A 13,879-nucleotide genomic window follows, 5' to 3' on the forward strand; every position below is an offset into this window, starting at 1 on the left:
AAAAAGAATTAACTGGGATTATCCTTTGTTATAGTAACATGAGAGAATTTTTTTTTTTTTCTTTTTTTTTTTTTCCATTTAAGCCTTGAATTCTTAAAAAAAAAAAGAAGTTTTAAAGGGCAAGAGAATCTGAACAAAGTTTGAGTGAAGAAATTCAAACAAACAACACTTCTAAAGAATAGCAAAGAAAAGTTGATGATTATCATTCATGAGGCAAGAAAAGCCTGAAGAATCCAGAACACTAGGAAATATATGTGGCATCACTGGAAAATCCATGTTGGCTTTTTTTTTTTTTTTAAACAGACAAGAGCATCCCTACATACTGGTTTCTGAACAATATCAAACCCACTGCCCATCCTTAGTGGATTATCCTGAGCACCAAGTGAGCTAAAGAAGGAAAAGCCCTTTACAAAGCTATCTCTAGCCTTTGCTTCTTTCTATATGAATAGTCTTATTGTGGATGTGTCTGTTACTACGTATCAAATCAAACCACTTTTGGAAGAAGGCAGATCAGAAGGTATAAATAACTTTATTCTTTATTTCACCAGAGGTGACTATCAGAACTTCACTGCCTTGTGGTAAAATCCATATGACTGATTAAAAAAATCATCGTCACAATAAAATCTTAGACCATCTACAAGAGTGACCACCTTAGCTCTTATGTTTGAGATCTAAAACAAACTTCATTCCAAAGGACAGCACAGAATATTGATACTTATGATTCGCCAAACATTGATTCTCTTTCATGACTCTGTACATATTCCCCTCTGTCTGGCATACTTCTTAGTTTGGCAATATCTTTCATTATTTTTAGGTTCAACCTAGAGATTATTACCTCTGGAATATTTCCTTTAATCCCTTGCCTAAGTTATGTTCTCATTCTTCTGATCCCCTCAAATCTACTATCATAGATATTATAGATCTTATTATATTTGATGCTAATCATTACTTATAAGATTTCTCCAGATTCTAGCTCCTCGAGGGAAGGGCCCATGTTTTACTGATCCCTCTATTTCAGTGCCCAGGAATTGCTTGTTCAACTACATTATTGGAAGGACACTTTCTACACGCTAAGCACTGTGAGGTTCTAGGAGTAAATAGATGAATAAGGAGCATACAGACCAGAGTAAACCTACAGTGAATATATAGCACTAAAAATCAGGTGTTACAGGGTATGATGGGAGAACCAAAGAGGGGTGCCATCCACATGAAGTGGGGTGAGGAGAATGAGGAAGCTGGGGAGATTTCCAGGTGGAGCTGAGATCAAGTCTTAAAGGATACAGCATGTCCAGTGGCTGTGAGGTGTGGAGGAGCATGGCATGTTCTGAGTAGCATTTAAGAGGGCTGGAACTTTCAGGGGTTGGCAGTGAGTGGAAAGGGTTCACAAGGAGGGAAGTAGAGATTATATATCATGATCTGTTCACAAGTTGTCAAATTACAGAGAATCACTTGTGATTTGACTGTGGCCTATGATCAGCCAGAAACCTCAAGATAAACACCAGGAAATAGACTTGACAGGGCAACTGATAAGTTACCCAGGTTCATCTACTCCAGCTTTTCCCAAGTTAAGTTGTGTCTTTAAAGCCTTAAGTCCCTGCACCTCATTCTCTCAGCCCCTCACAGCTGGAAGGTCAGCTTTCTTTTCTTTTCTTTTTTAGCCTCTCTTTTCTAATGGAAACTTCAGTGAAGAATTGTCAGGTTGAATGGTCAGGGTGCTATTGTGGGAAAGAGGCACTCAAGGTCCACTTCACCCCTTACAGGCTGTGTGGTCTGTGTGTTGAGCAAATGGAACTGCAGTTTCTTTTCTTTGTCAAATGTAAATAAGAATTCCTTCTCTACAGGATTGTTGTTAAGATGAAATGAACAAATGCTGTGATACATAAAGCAACGTGCTCGTTTATGCCTTTGGGATGGTGTTTGTTCTGTTTTGTAAAATCATGGTCTTTGACTCCTCCCTGCCTTTGGGAATCTGGTCATCTCATCCTCCCTCACTCTCCTTAGGCCAAGTGGGCCCATGGAGGGTAATACTGTTGTGGTCCTATCTGCTTGGCGCTAGGTGACCATGGACACTACCATCTCAGGCACAGGACCAAGAGCACTGCATGCAGAGAAACACTAGCTGACTTCATCACATACTCTTCACCTTATCACTCAGCTTTCTTAGAATCAAGCACAATCACTTCCTATTAAGTTTTAGCTTGAGGAAAATGCTTTCCCTACAAGAGATTCCATACATTTTCTGGTATCAGAAAAGGAACACAGAATAACTCAATGGTTTTTCCTTTGGGCTTCTCTGCCAGGAATCTTTCAGCCACATGTATTAAGTGTTGCTGGGAAGTAAATAATACTTTTTGTTGTAATTGTTATCTTTACAACCATCTAGTCACGTTCAACCTTAAAAGTCTTATTTAAAGTCATCATCTCAATCTATACACTGCCTCAAGTCATTCCAGAAAGAGGTGTGGTACAAATATTAAATAAATCACTTCTTCCTTACCCATGGACTCCTTGAGTTCTCTAAAAACAATACTCCCATGAATTAAGGCATTTGGGCGATGGTTGGGCATCTCTGGACAGATAGGGCTGACAAACCGTTCAGCCAACTGAAACTTTTTAAGCACCAACCTCTGTGCAAGCACAGGACCTAAGAACCTTCTTCCTGCCTGTCTTCTTTACTGCATATGGTAGAAGAGAACCAACAGGGAACTATTGCCATTAACCCATGCCAGCCTTCATAGGCATTGGGGAATTGAAAGTAGCTCCACCTCAGTCAAGGGATGGCAGCCTGGTTTACTTAGCTCCTTTTCTGGGATGCTTAAGCAAGGAGTGTCTCAGAGCCAGTCAGGATCCATTAGGAAGGTCCCAGAGTCTATGTCAGCATTAGGAGTTAGGTTCTAAGCACTTGGGTCCTCAGCAAGTGTCTGGCTCAAGACCAAACAAGCAATGGAATGGATCATCTTTCTCAGGGCTTCCCCTCCCATTTTCACTGGAAAAAGTTCTCTGAGCTCAGGGGTAGACCTCTATTAGGGAAAATCATGGGTGGGGGACTGGTCAAATGACAGCTTTAAACTAGGAAACAGCATTGAGATTGGACAAGTGTGCATAGGTGTGTGTGTGTGTGTGTGTGTGTGTGTGTTAGGGTATGTTAGAGGGTAGGAAGCTAAGGACTATGGCTTAGATAATTCCAGCTTTCACTGTTTAACTCTGTCTCTGCCACTCACTTGTTTATAACACAGGCAGTCTTCTGACTTCTTTCCAGAGATCCCAAATCTAAAACATTCTCTGCCTATTCATTCTTCCAGGCTATTCCTGCTGCCTGCAAAACCATTCTCTTTCTGCATGTTAGCTAACTTATCCTTCAGGATCTAGCTGAAATGTCACATCTGGTGAACTCTCCTCAACTCTCCCTGCAGACCTAACAGGTACCTCTTTATTCCTGCAGTGTTTACTACTCTACAATGTACCCTACCTGTTGGTTAATAAGCCTGTTTTCCCCAGTTGATAGAATACCTGAGGTCTGGAGACTGTGTCAGTTATTTTTGTGTCTGTTGTAGTAGTTAGTTCAGAACCTGGCAAATACATAATGAATAAATGAATGAGCAGTTGAATGAGCAGTTGATCTAAGAGGCACTGAGTACCAGGAAAGGATTTTGTCTTGGGAAGATTTAATGAATAATATACATGAAAGCAAGCACCAAGCACACTTTCTGATATCAGAGACTGAAAAAGTTTGCTGGAATTCAGTCTATTAGGGTTTGACTTTTTTGTTTGATGCAGTAATAGGCTTCATTGTCCATCTGGAAAAAAAAAAAACACTACTGGGCCCTCCCTGGTGGCGCAGCGGGTTAAAGCACAGCACTGAGAATCTAAAGCCGCTTCTGCATGAGTTCGATTCCCGCCTGCCCCGGAGGTGACCACATGGTGTGGCAGACCTCTCCTGACCCGCCCGCTGCTCCCCTCAGCAGTGTAATTCCTCGATCTGCCTGTTCTGCTCCCCACTCTGTCTCTGGTGAAGCCTCTCACCGCCCCTGAGCCTCTGGCCTGTACCCAGGCTCTGTATGAACAAATAAATAAATCTTTAAAAAAAAAAAAAACACTACTAAAAGAGAAAGTTCTATTTAAAATGACCTACCTTTCATCTTTTTACACCTGGATCCATTGATCAGTCACCAGCCACATCAAAAATCTAACCTTTACAGCTCAGTTAACCACTCTAAGATGTCTGTCACCTTCTAAGTGCTGAAAGAGGTGTAAACCCAGAGGAAAGTGAGAAAAATCTCAGAGTGCGAGCAGGGACCAAAATAGCTGGGCTGAGCCGAAGATGTAGAAATCATAGACTATACAGTGTGATTGGTTTGCCGGTCACAGGGCGGGATTCTGCTTCCTGAGAAGCAAAGAGACATTCAGGAGTAGTGGCAGGCAAAGGAGAGAGCAGAGAATAACAAGGAGAAAAAAATGTGGCCCAAAGAGGGAAGAGAGTGGCAGACAGCAGAGGCGGTGGTGAGATTAGAAGTGGAATGGAGGCGGCAAGAAGCAGATCAACTGGCAGTGCTCTCGCAAACAGAGATGGCCATGGGGGAGGAGAGAGATGGATCTGTTAGAACTCTGGTCTCCTGGGTTCATTCAGGAGCCTAGCTGGGTGTCAGCAAGCCAGACTCTACAGGCTGGAGATGGAGTGGGGGAATGATTAGAAACAAGTATTTGGGCAGGAAGGCAGGGGCCAGAGGTGAACCCTGCAAAGAAGGGCCAGGCTGGAGGGTGTCAGATTTGAACATGGGTTAGAATAAGAAAGAATGAAAGATCCTGATCAGAGAGTTTGGACAGCTAAGGTCTTGGGTGATAGTGTGAGTAATGGGAACAAAGCATTGGCACCGACATACCTGGGAGCCCCATGTCCAATTGTAGAGGTTATATGTGCAGAGGGACAGTGACAAGCTGGAGCATGACTAAAGGAGAGTGAGAGCACCAGGAACCCTGTCCCATGAGGAAAGATGGGTGATATTTAGGCTGGAGAAGGAAGGGCTGAGGAGGCATGACAGTCATGAAAGAGCCAAATGGCTGTGGATGAACTAGATTTATATTCTGGTTGGCAGAGAGGGCAAAACTAAGACTGGTTCAGATTACAGGACAGAGAGCTCAACTTGTTAAGAAACAACTTTTTTTACAGAGAATTCTAATTATAATAACAATGACAATAGATAGCTGCTGTATCAGAAAACCTGCTATATACCTGGAATTGTGCCAACTTATGATTTAGCATTTATCCACTGCACATGGTAGAAATTGCACTTCCCAATTTGCAGATGAGGGAAACTAAGATTCAGAGAGGTTAAGCAATCACTCACAGCTACAAAGCTATACGTGGCAGTATCCAAACCCAGATATTTTTGAAACCAGGCATCTACACTGCCAGACTACTTGACAGGCTTCCTTCCCTTGCCCTTCCCCAGGCCTCTCCCTAGGAGTCCTAGATCATAGTGTGCTCAGTAGCCTTCTGCTGTGACTCCACCAGGATTGGACACCACCACCTAGTTACCCACCAAGTTACCCAAACCAGAACCCCACATGATGTATGATCTCTCTCCCTCCTTCACAGCCCACATTCAGTCTTTTACTAAAGAACTGCTAATTCTGCCTCTGAAACAAAAGATCTGTCTGCTTCTGTCTAGCACTCATTCAGTATGTATTGAGAACCTACTATGTACCAGGGACTGGGTATTAGGCTCTGGGGTATAATAGCAAGCAAAATCATTCTCATTATTTTCTATTTAGTCTAAGAACCATGTGGTGGTAAATGCTATGAAATGTAAAGCAGGCTAAGGAGATAGAGATGGCACGACTTTTATAGAGGATGGTCTCTGTAGAGGTGACATTTGCTCAAGAGTATGAGGAAGCCCCAGGAAGAGAGATGAGAAAATGCAGATAACCTGAGGTGGCTTCAAGAGCTTTTGAAGGAGAGGGAAATAGAAGGTATCAGTCAAAGGGTACAAAGTTTCAGTTACAAATTATTAACAGTAACTAATATTATTCAGTTACACCTTATTATTAGCAATAAGTCCTAGAGCTCTACTACATAACCTAGTGCCTGAAGTTAACAATACTGTATTATATACTTAAAAATTTGCTAAGAGGGCAGACCTATTATGTTCTTAGTTAGAAAAGAATAAAAACAATCATAATAATAATGAAGAAGGTAGGAGGGAATGGATTTGTTTATGGCATAGAGTGCAGTGACAATTTCAAGTGTGTATACTTATCCAAATTCATTAAGTTCTGTTAGTAAATATGGACTGCCTTTTGTATGTCAATTATAATTCTTAAAGGGATTATAAATATATATGTGTGTGTGTATAGCTCCTTGGTTACCTCTGCATCTTTTACCATTTCCCACCCAGTGCTCTGTGGTCCAATGTGTTCTAGTACTTCCAGAGCCTCATGAACATTGTCCCTTCTTTCTCTTTCTCTGAGGAAGCTTTCTTGTGGGCTTTTTTTTTTAAGATTTATTTATGCATTGAGAACTGGGGTACAAGCCAGAGGTACAGGGGCGGTGAGAGGATTCACCAGGGACAGAGTGGGAAGCAGAACAGGCAGATCATCGAAGTACACTGTTGAGGGGAGCAGCGGGTGGGCCAGAAGAGGTCTGCCGCGCCATGTGGTCACCTCTAGGGCAGGCCGGGATTGAACTCTTGCGGAAGTGGGTTTTTTTTAGCTTCTTAGTACTGTGCTTTAACCCGCTGCACCACCAGGGAGGACCCTTTCCTTGTGCTTTTAACTCAGTAGTTCCTTCCATTTCCCTGTCAGCACCTGTCTTTCTAATCACACTTTTTTTTTTCCTAATTCACACTTTAAAAAAAATTTATTTTTCCCCCTAGAAGAACTGGGGTATAGGCCAGAGGTGCAGGGGGTGAGAGGATTCACCAGAGATAGAGTGGGGAGCAGAACGTGTGGATTGACTGAAATACACTGCAAAGGGGACTAGTGGTCAAGACAGGAGAGGCCTGTTGCACCATGTGGGTCAGCTCCCTGGTTGGGGATCAAACTTAGGCCATAGCAGTGATAGCACCGAGGCTTAACCCTGAGGCTACCAGAGAGGCCCCCAATCACACTTCTTACCATACTGCATTGTAGTCCATGTTGAATGATCTACTTCTCTTGACTACTTATACCAGAGAGCAGGGCTCACCATCTGTCTTCTTCACCCTGGTCCCCACCACCACTAGCATAGTGCTTGTCATAGACACATATTTGTTGAATGAAAATGAAGTGTTCAGAGGAGAGTGTGTGATCACTGGCTGGTCAGGATTTGCTATAGAAAAGGATTTCTCAACCTTAGTGCTGTTGATATTTAGCACCAAATAATTCATTATAAGTTAGGATTACAAGAGTCAAGAGTATATGTCCTGGAGACAAACCCTTACTGGGTTCAAACCTAGTCCTTCCAAATATTGTTATCTGACCTGAGGCAACTTGTTCAACCTCTCTATTTTTCCTTCATCTGCATCAGGTCATTAGCATGTCATGAGGCATGCCTCATGCAGTCATTGTGAAAATTAAATAACATGATTTGTAGTATTCAGGACACAGTAAAAGATGGCAGTGATAATGACCATTACTTTTCTGATCAGTGGCAAGCGACTCTAACACCCCTGTATTTCAGTCCCAGCACTAAGGCTGTGATTCTTAGTGTGAGGTCCTTGGCATCATCTGGGGAGTCTGTTAAAAGTGCATATTCCCAAACTTGAACCTATACCTACTAAATCAGATTTTTTCTGAGTTTGGAAACTGGAAAACTGAATTAAAGCAAATACACAAAAATGAACACATGCGGTGATTTGTTGCCTAACTAAAGTTCAAATACAGCTATAATACAGACTGTAGGGAGTGAAGACTCTGTTCTGTGAAGAAACGGGCATGAGACACTCAGTATCATGCCCATTTACCCATTAAGTATCATTTCTAATTTACCAAGGCAGAAAGTACATCACACATCTCTAAGTATCACACATAGAAAAGCCCTCTATGAAAATTCCCTCAATTGCCTGCCCTCTGGGCTGCTCTTATCTCTGGCCCATCAATAGCCCTATACTGAGGTTCCATTGTGTCATTGCATATTGATATCAGTACTGGCCTAAGATCGTCCTTCCCCACCCAGTGCTGTTAACCGAGTCCTTCCAAATGGGTTTTGCCTCAGTTTCCCTGTCTGGCGCTTAGATTCTCAACTGAGATTGCTGTGACCCTAATCTCTTTCGCAGGGTCTTAGATTCCCTGCCTGGTTCTCAGTCTGCTCCAGAGAGTAAGACTCTAGTCTTACTGGATACCTGGGAACTGAGTGGGATCCTATTTGAAAAGAAGGTCACTGGGCCCAAGATGCCAACTATACCAAATATTACCTGACTTTTTTCTTTGCAGCTCGGTGTCCTTGGCCAAGTGACCTACTTTCTTTAAGCATCATTTTTTTTCCCCATCAGTTACACAGTTACACAGAAGACAATGTAAGAAGGATTGTAAGCAGGGTTCAGTGAGATGATGTACTGTGGAAGGTAAAATAATGTCCGCATTGTACTCCCTGAAACCTGTGACTGTATTACCTTACATGGCAAAAGAGACCTACAGAGATAATTAAGAATCTTCAAGTGGAGAGATTACCCAGGTGGACTCAGTGTAACAAGGGTCCCTATAAGAGGAGGCAGGATGGTCGGAGTCAGAGAAGGTGCAACAATCCTGATATCATTAAGTGACGCCTTTGCTGGAAGGGGGCCACAAGCCAAAGGAAATAGATGACCTCTAGAAACTGGCAAACCTTCTACAGCATCAAATACATCTTCATTTTAGTCCCATTTTGGACGCTTCACTTCCAAAACTGTAAGACACATTTGTGTTTTGTAAGCCACTAAGTTTGTGCTCATTTGTTTCAGTACCACTAGGAAGCCAGTACATACATGTAAAGTATTTAGCAGAGTAGGAATTCTCACAATGTTTTCTTGTCCCCACATTCTCCAGTGATAGATTGAACACCACTTTTGGTCACTGCTGCCAGACCAAATCACTGTGTCTTCTTGGGGACTTCTCTGAGCCCATCATTGTGTCAGTTCCCTCCAACTCCTATCCCACCAAAGCCCTTCTTCCTCCTCTGCCAATACAGCTGAGCTCCCAGCCTTGCATCTGAGCTCACATGAATCATAACTAGTTTTTTTTTTTAATTCAAACTTGACAGCTTAACTATTTATCTAGAAGAGGCATTGGTCAACAATACTTAGAGACCATCTAATGTAACATGCTTGCTTTTACGGAAGAGAAAAATAAAACTCAGAGATGCAGAAATGACATTCAGAATCAGAGCAAGTTGGTAGAGGAGCTGGAAATGGAGTCTAGCATCCCTGACTCCTGGGGAGGCTTCTCTTTGCCATGCTACACCCTCCACACCAGCTCTGGTTTGTCCCTGCCCTTCCCCACTCACTACAGCCAATCTAAAAAAGGGCCCTCAAGATCGCCCACAGGGCCCTGCTTAGCTTCTTGACAAACACCTTAATGGCGCTGCATTGCCTCTTGGCTGCCACCAGCTCTTGAGTGGGTGGTAAGTGCACTAACGGGAATTCCCTGGAACTCTGCAGTGTCCTTGGCCCACTCCCAGGAGGCCACCACAAACTCAGCAATCACCATACGCAGGGAGATGGCACATTTGGGGTTTTGGGTCAGCACTGGGATGTCCGAGTTTTCCAAGCTAGAGTGGCCTCCTCCGAGGCCCAGAGTGTGACCATGTTCTCACTCACTCTCTGAGAAGAGCAGGGCCTTTCTAATACTTTCCTGCAAACCTGCTGGGTTTCTGTCCCCTGGTGCTTGACTTATTGATGAGTAAAGAAAAGGAAAGAGGGAAGACTAAGGCTGTGGTCAGGCCTCAGTTTCTCAACTATAGTAGGCAGATGGCTGAACTGGATAACCTATAAGTAATTATATTAAATTTTACTATTCTAGCTTAATTGGGTTGAGTGTGGAGCTGATCTGTCAGTCTTAAAGGCCAAGCTCCAGCATGGCACAGCACCAGATCCAATGAACCTTACCTTCTGTCCTACCTTCTCATTCATTGCCTAACCTATGTTCCCCCCACTCTATGACTGACCTCCTTGTGTTGCTTCAACAGTGCCTGAAGGCATTCCTCTGTGCCCTTTTCACTACCTCTCTAGAATGCATTTCCTGAATGTATTCTCAACCTCTCCCTGACAAACCATTAGCTATCAAAATGCACCTTGAATGCCACTTCAGTGGGGGCTGCTAAGCAGGTTAAAAGGACTTCCTCTGTGCACCCCATGGCATAATATGCACCCCTCACTGACAGCAACTTGCACATTTCATTGTAAGTGTTGTATGCATAAATAAATCAAAAAAACCAACCCATGTTTTATATGCCTGTCACCCCCACTAAATTCTTTCATGTGCAGATGGCATGGTTGGGAAGACAGACATGGAAAGCTAAAATGTTTCAGTACACTGGTGATCTGTGACATGAGAGAGAGAAGGTGCTGTGAAGGTGTAGGGAAGAGATGGTACTTCTGGGATGTGACCTCTTAGTTGAGACCTGTGTGTAAACACAAGAGGGCTAGGAGAAAGTCAAAGAATGAACATTTCAAATAATGAAAATGCCTTGTTGACTTCCCAAAATAGGAGGGACCCTGCTTATTAGAAAAAGAGAGAAGTCCAGGGTGGCTGGAGTTGAGTGAAAGGATGTAATAAACAGAAAGCCAGAGGGATGGGAAAGACTCAGTCATGCAGGGTCTCAAAAGCCATGTTAAGCAGCCAGTGGGTGCTTGAACAAGGGTTCATCATACTGTTTGACTTTTATGTGTGTCTGAAATTTTTCCATAAGAATTGAGAGGAAGAGTTCTTTGTAGCACAGTCATAGTAGTTTTGCCTATGTCCTAAAAGCCATTTTAAACAAAGTGAGGGTGAAAATAACATGACTAGGTGTTTTGTTTGTGCTTCAATTTTTTTTTTTTTTTTTTGAGCATTCAGAAGGGCACCAAAATAACAGAACAAACCTTGGATAATCACCAACCAGCTTTGTCAAATCTTAGCTTTTGCCATGTTTGCTTCAGATGTAACTGACCCCTGTGTAGATTTATTTTTTAAAAGGTCACTCAGGCTGCTGTTTGAAGAAGGATCAGAGGCAGACAAGAGAGGCTGATCAGGTGGGAAGTTTCTGAACTCCAGATGAGACATGACAGAAGTTTAGACTGAGACAGAGGTAGGAGAGGTAGAGAAGTCAACCCAGGGAAGTTCTGTGCAGGAGGTGGAGTTGCTGGGACTTGCCTCACATTGATTCTGTGAGAGCAAAGCTGAAGGACAACTCCTGTCTTTCTGGACCAGTGATTGTGGGACACAGAGTGTTCCCAGAATGTTTATAGTATAGAAACACAGTTTTAAATTATCACCACTAATAAAATTTGTTAGTAACAATATCTTGCTTTTTTCCACCTGTTTTTTCATATCATATGTATCATTGAGAAAAAAATGTTCTCATACATATGGATTCACTGTTAACCTGGTTTAAAGTTGTCTTTTAAGGTGAATGTGTGAAGTAATGATGAAACAAAGCCACTGACGGACTTCAATAGATCAATCCGGAGCTTCAGAGAAACCAAATGATGTGTTCTAAAATCTTTTGGCTGGGGAGGGCCAGAGCTTAAGTTCACCACCTTATCCACAAACTAGTTTCTAAAACAGGCACACAGACCTAAATGTGCTAAGGACACTAAAACATCCAAGGCATAAATCAGCACCCAGGACAACTCGCAACAGGCCCCAATCCCACCTTTCAACATGGCTCTGAGCAGGTCATGTCTCTGCTCAGAAACCTTTAATGGCTCCCCTCAGCCTTTGGACAAAAGCCAATTTCACAATCTGCTTTCGGCCTCTCTTTGCAGCCTCTTCTTCTCATATACATTACTGGAAATAGCAAGTAACTCGATGCTCCAGGCTCATCCAATTATTACTGTTCCCTAAATATGCTATATATTTGTAGCACCTTAGTTCATGGTTTTCCTTCTGTTTGGACTGCTCTGCTCCCCGTTCTCCTGTTCTCCTTTCTTCTCCTCCTCCTTCTTCCTAAAACATTCTCTGACTTCCTAGTTCTCAGCTGGGAACCTCATCTCCTCTCCTTTGCTATTGCCTCAGACGTCATGCATTTGCTGTTTTTCAGGAAAAGTACTGACTTCAGTGTGTTAAGCACTATTGAACAAAGTTGGTGGGGGGTCACAGACAAAATTATTTTAAAATGTTTATCAAGTGTCTAGAATGTGCCAGGCACTGTATTAAGTACCGAGTAAATCTTAGCTTCACCCTATTAAGAACTGACTCTCCTTTGAGTTCAGACTATACCATATTATTATGATAATTTTGTGCTCCCTGTCCTTTCCCACCCACCCCAAACTATACCTTAATATGCTTACAGGTTAGTCATTTCTTAAGATTAGGCTCTTTGGTACAATTATAATTTAATTTTATTTGTTCCAAAGCTATCTCTTGCAAGGACTAGAGTGAGACATACCAGAAAGTGGGAAAGATTGGCTAAAGGCTTATTACAGTAATGCAGAATAGGACAGCTTAGTGCAGATTTATAAGTCCAAGGACAAAAGAAGATCCAACTTCTGATCCTGGCTTTACTGTTTATTAACTACATGTGGTTCCCTGGACAAGATGTGGACAAGTCACATAATCTCTCTGACTCCATCTGATTATGTATAGAATGAGAACAGTATCTCTATCTACCTTATGGTGTTATTGGCAGGGTCAAGAGGGGCCATGTACAAGAAAGCATCAGAGAAGTGCAGAGCACCTTACCAGTAAAAGTGTATTAAAGTAGCAAGAAAAGCCACAGTATTAATAACCAAAATGAATGAAAAAAATATAACAGACTAGATTTTGTTTAAGTAAAAAGAAAAATTTCATAAGTAAGGATTGTTTTCCAGAAAAGAATGAATGTATACTGGAGGCCATAATCATATTGAAGAAATTTTGGCAGGAAATCTGTTAGTGTTTCTTAGTAGGCTTACCCCATCCCTGGACTCATTCGAATACTCGCCATAACATGGAGGCAAACTCACAACACTATTTGCTCATATCAGGTCTTTGAGAAATGTTGTATAGGGAAGGAATCCATACTGCTGGGGTCCAGGAGTGAACCTCGACCACTTGGGTGGCCTGTGCTGATTGGTTTGTCTCTTTCTACCTGTACTGACCTTCCCCAGGCTCAAACTGAAAAACAGGAGGGCTAAAAAACTATTTGTGGGGCATTCTACTCAGTTAATAAGAGAAAGAAGTGCCTTAAATAAACCATCCATGGGAAACCAATTAGAGAATTAGTTGAACCCCTTGATGTGCAAAATACAAAGGAAAGACTCAAGAAAGCAAAAGAGAAAAACAGACTGAATGAATATCTCTGGCTTTGTCTTTTGGTAATGAAAATCAGAGATATTAAATCACAAACCAACTGTAGTAAAAATAAGCATTCAACAAAGAACTCGGGAGATCAGGGAAAGTTCTAGTTCTGAACCATCTACTATCTGGTTTAGAGTCCTTAGAACTGAAGGCTAAAGGACCATTGCCCAAAGGAATAGCCTCTGTTTCCATGGAAGGAAGGACAGGTCCTACCCCTAAGAATAGTTTTAGAAGGGACCTTGAGAACTGCAAAGCCCTGAGCACCTATTTCAGATTCATGTACTTTTTGGCATAATGAGTAAACTCATTAAAAATATATTGAGTTCTTAATGATGAGTATTGAGAGTTGGGAATTGTTAGGTCTAAAGACGTTTTAGTTGACTTAGCTATCTTAAGAATTTTTTCTTTCTCAAATATTGCATAACCACTAGGGAAAAAAAAACTGGCA

Source organism: Condylura cristata, unplaced genomic scaffold (genome assembly GCF_000260355.1).
Source record: "Condylura cristata isolate star-nosed mole 26May11 unplaced genomic scaffold, ConCri1.0 scaffold00022, whole genome shotgun sequence".
NCBI classification, from domain to species: domain Eukaryota; kingdom Metazoa; phylum Chordata; class Mammalia; order Eulipotyphla; family Talpidae; genus Condylura; species Condylura cristata.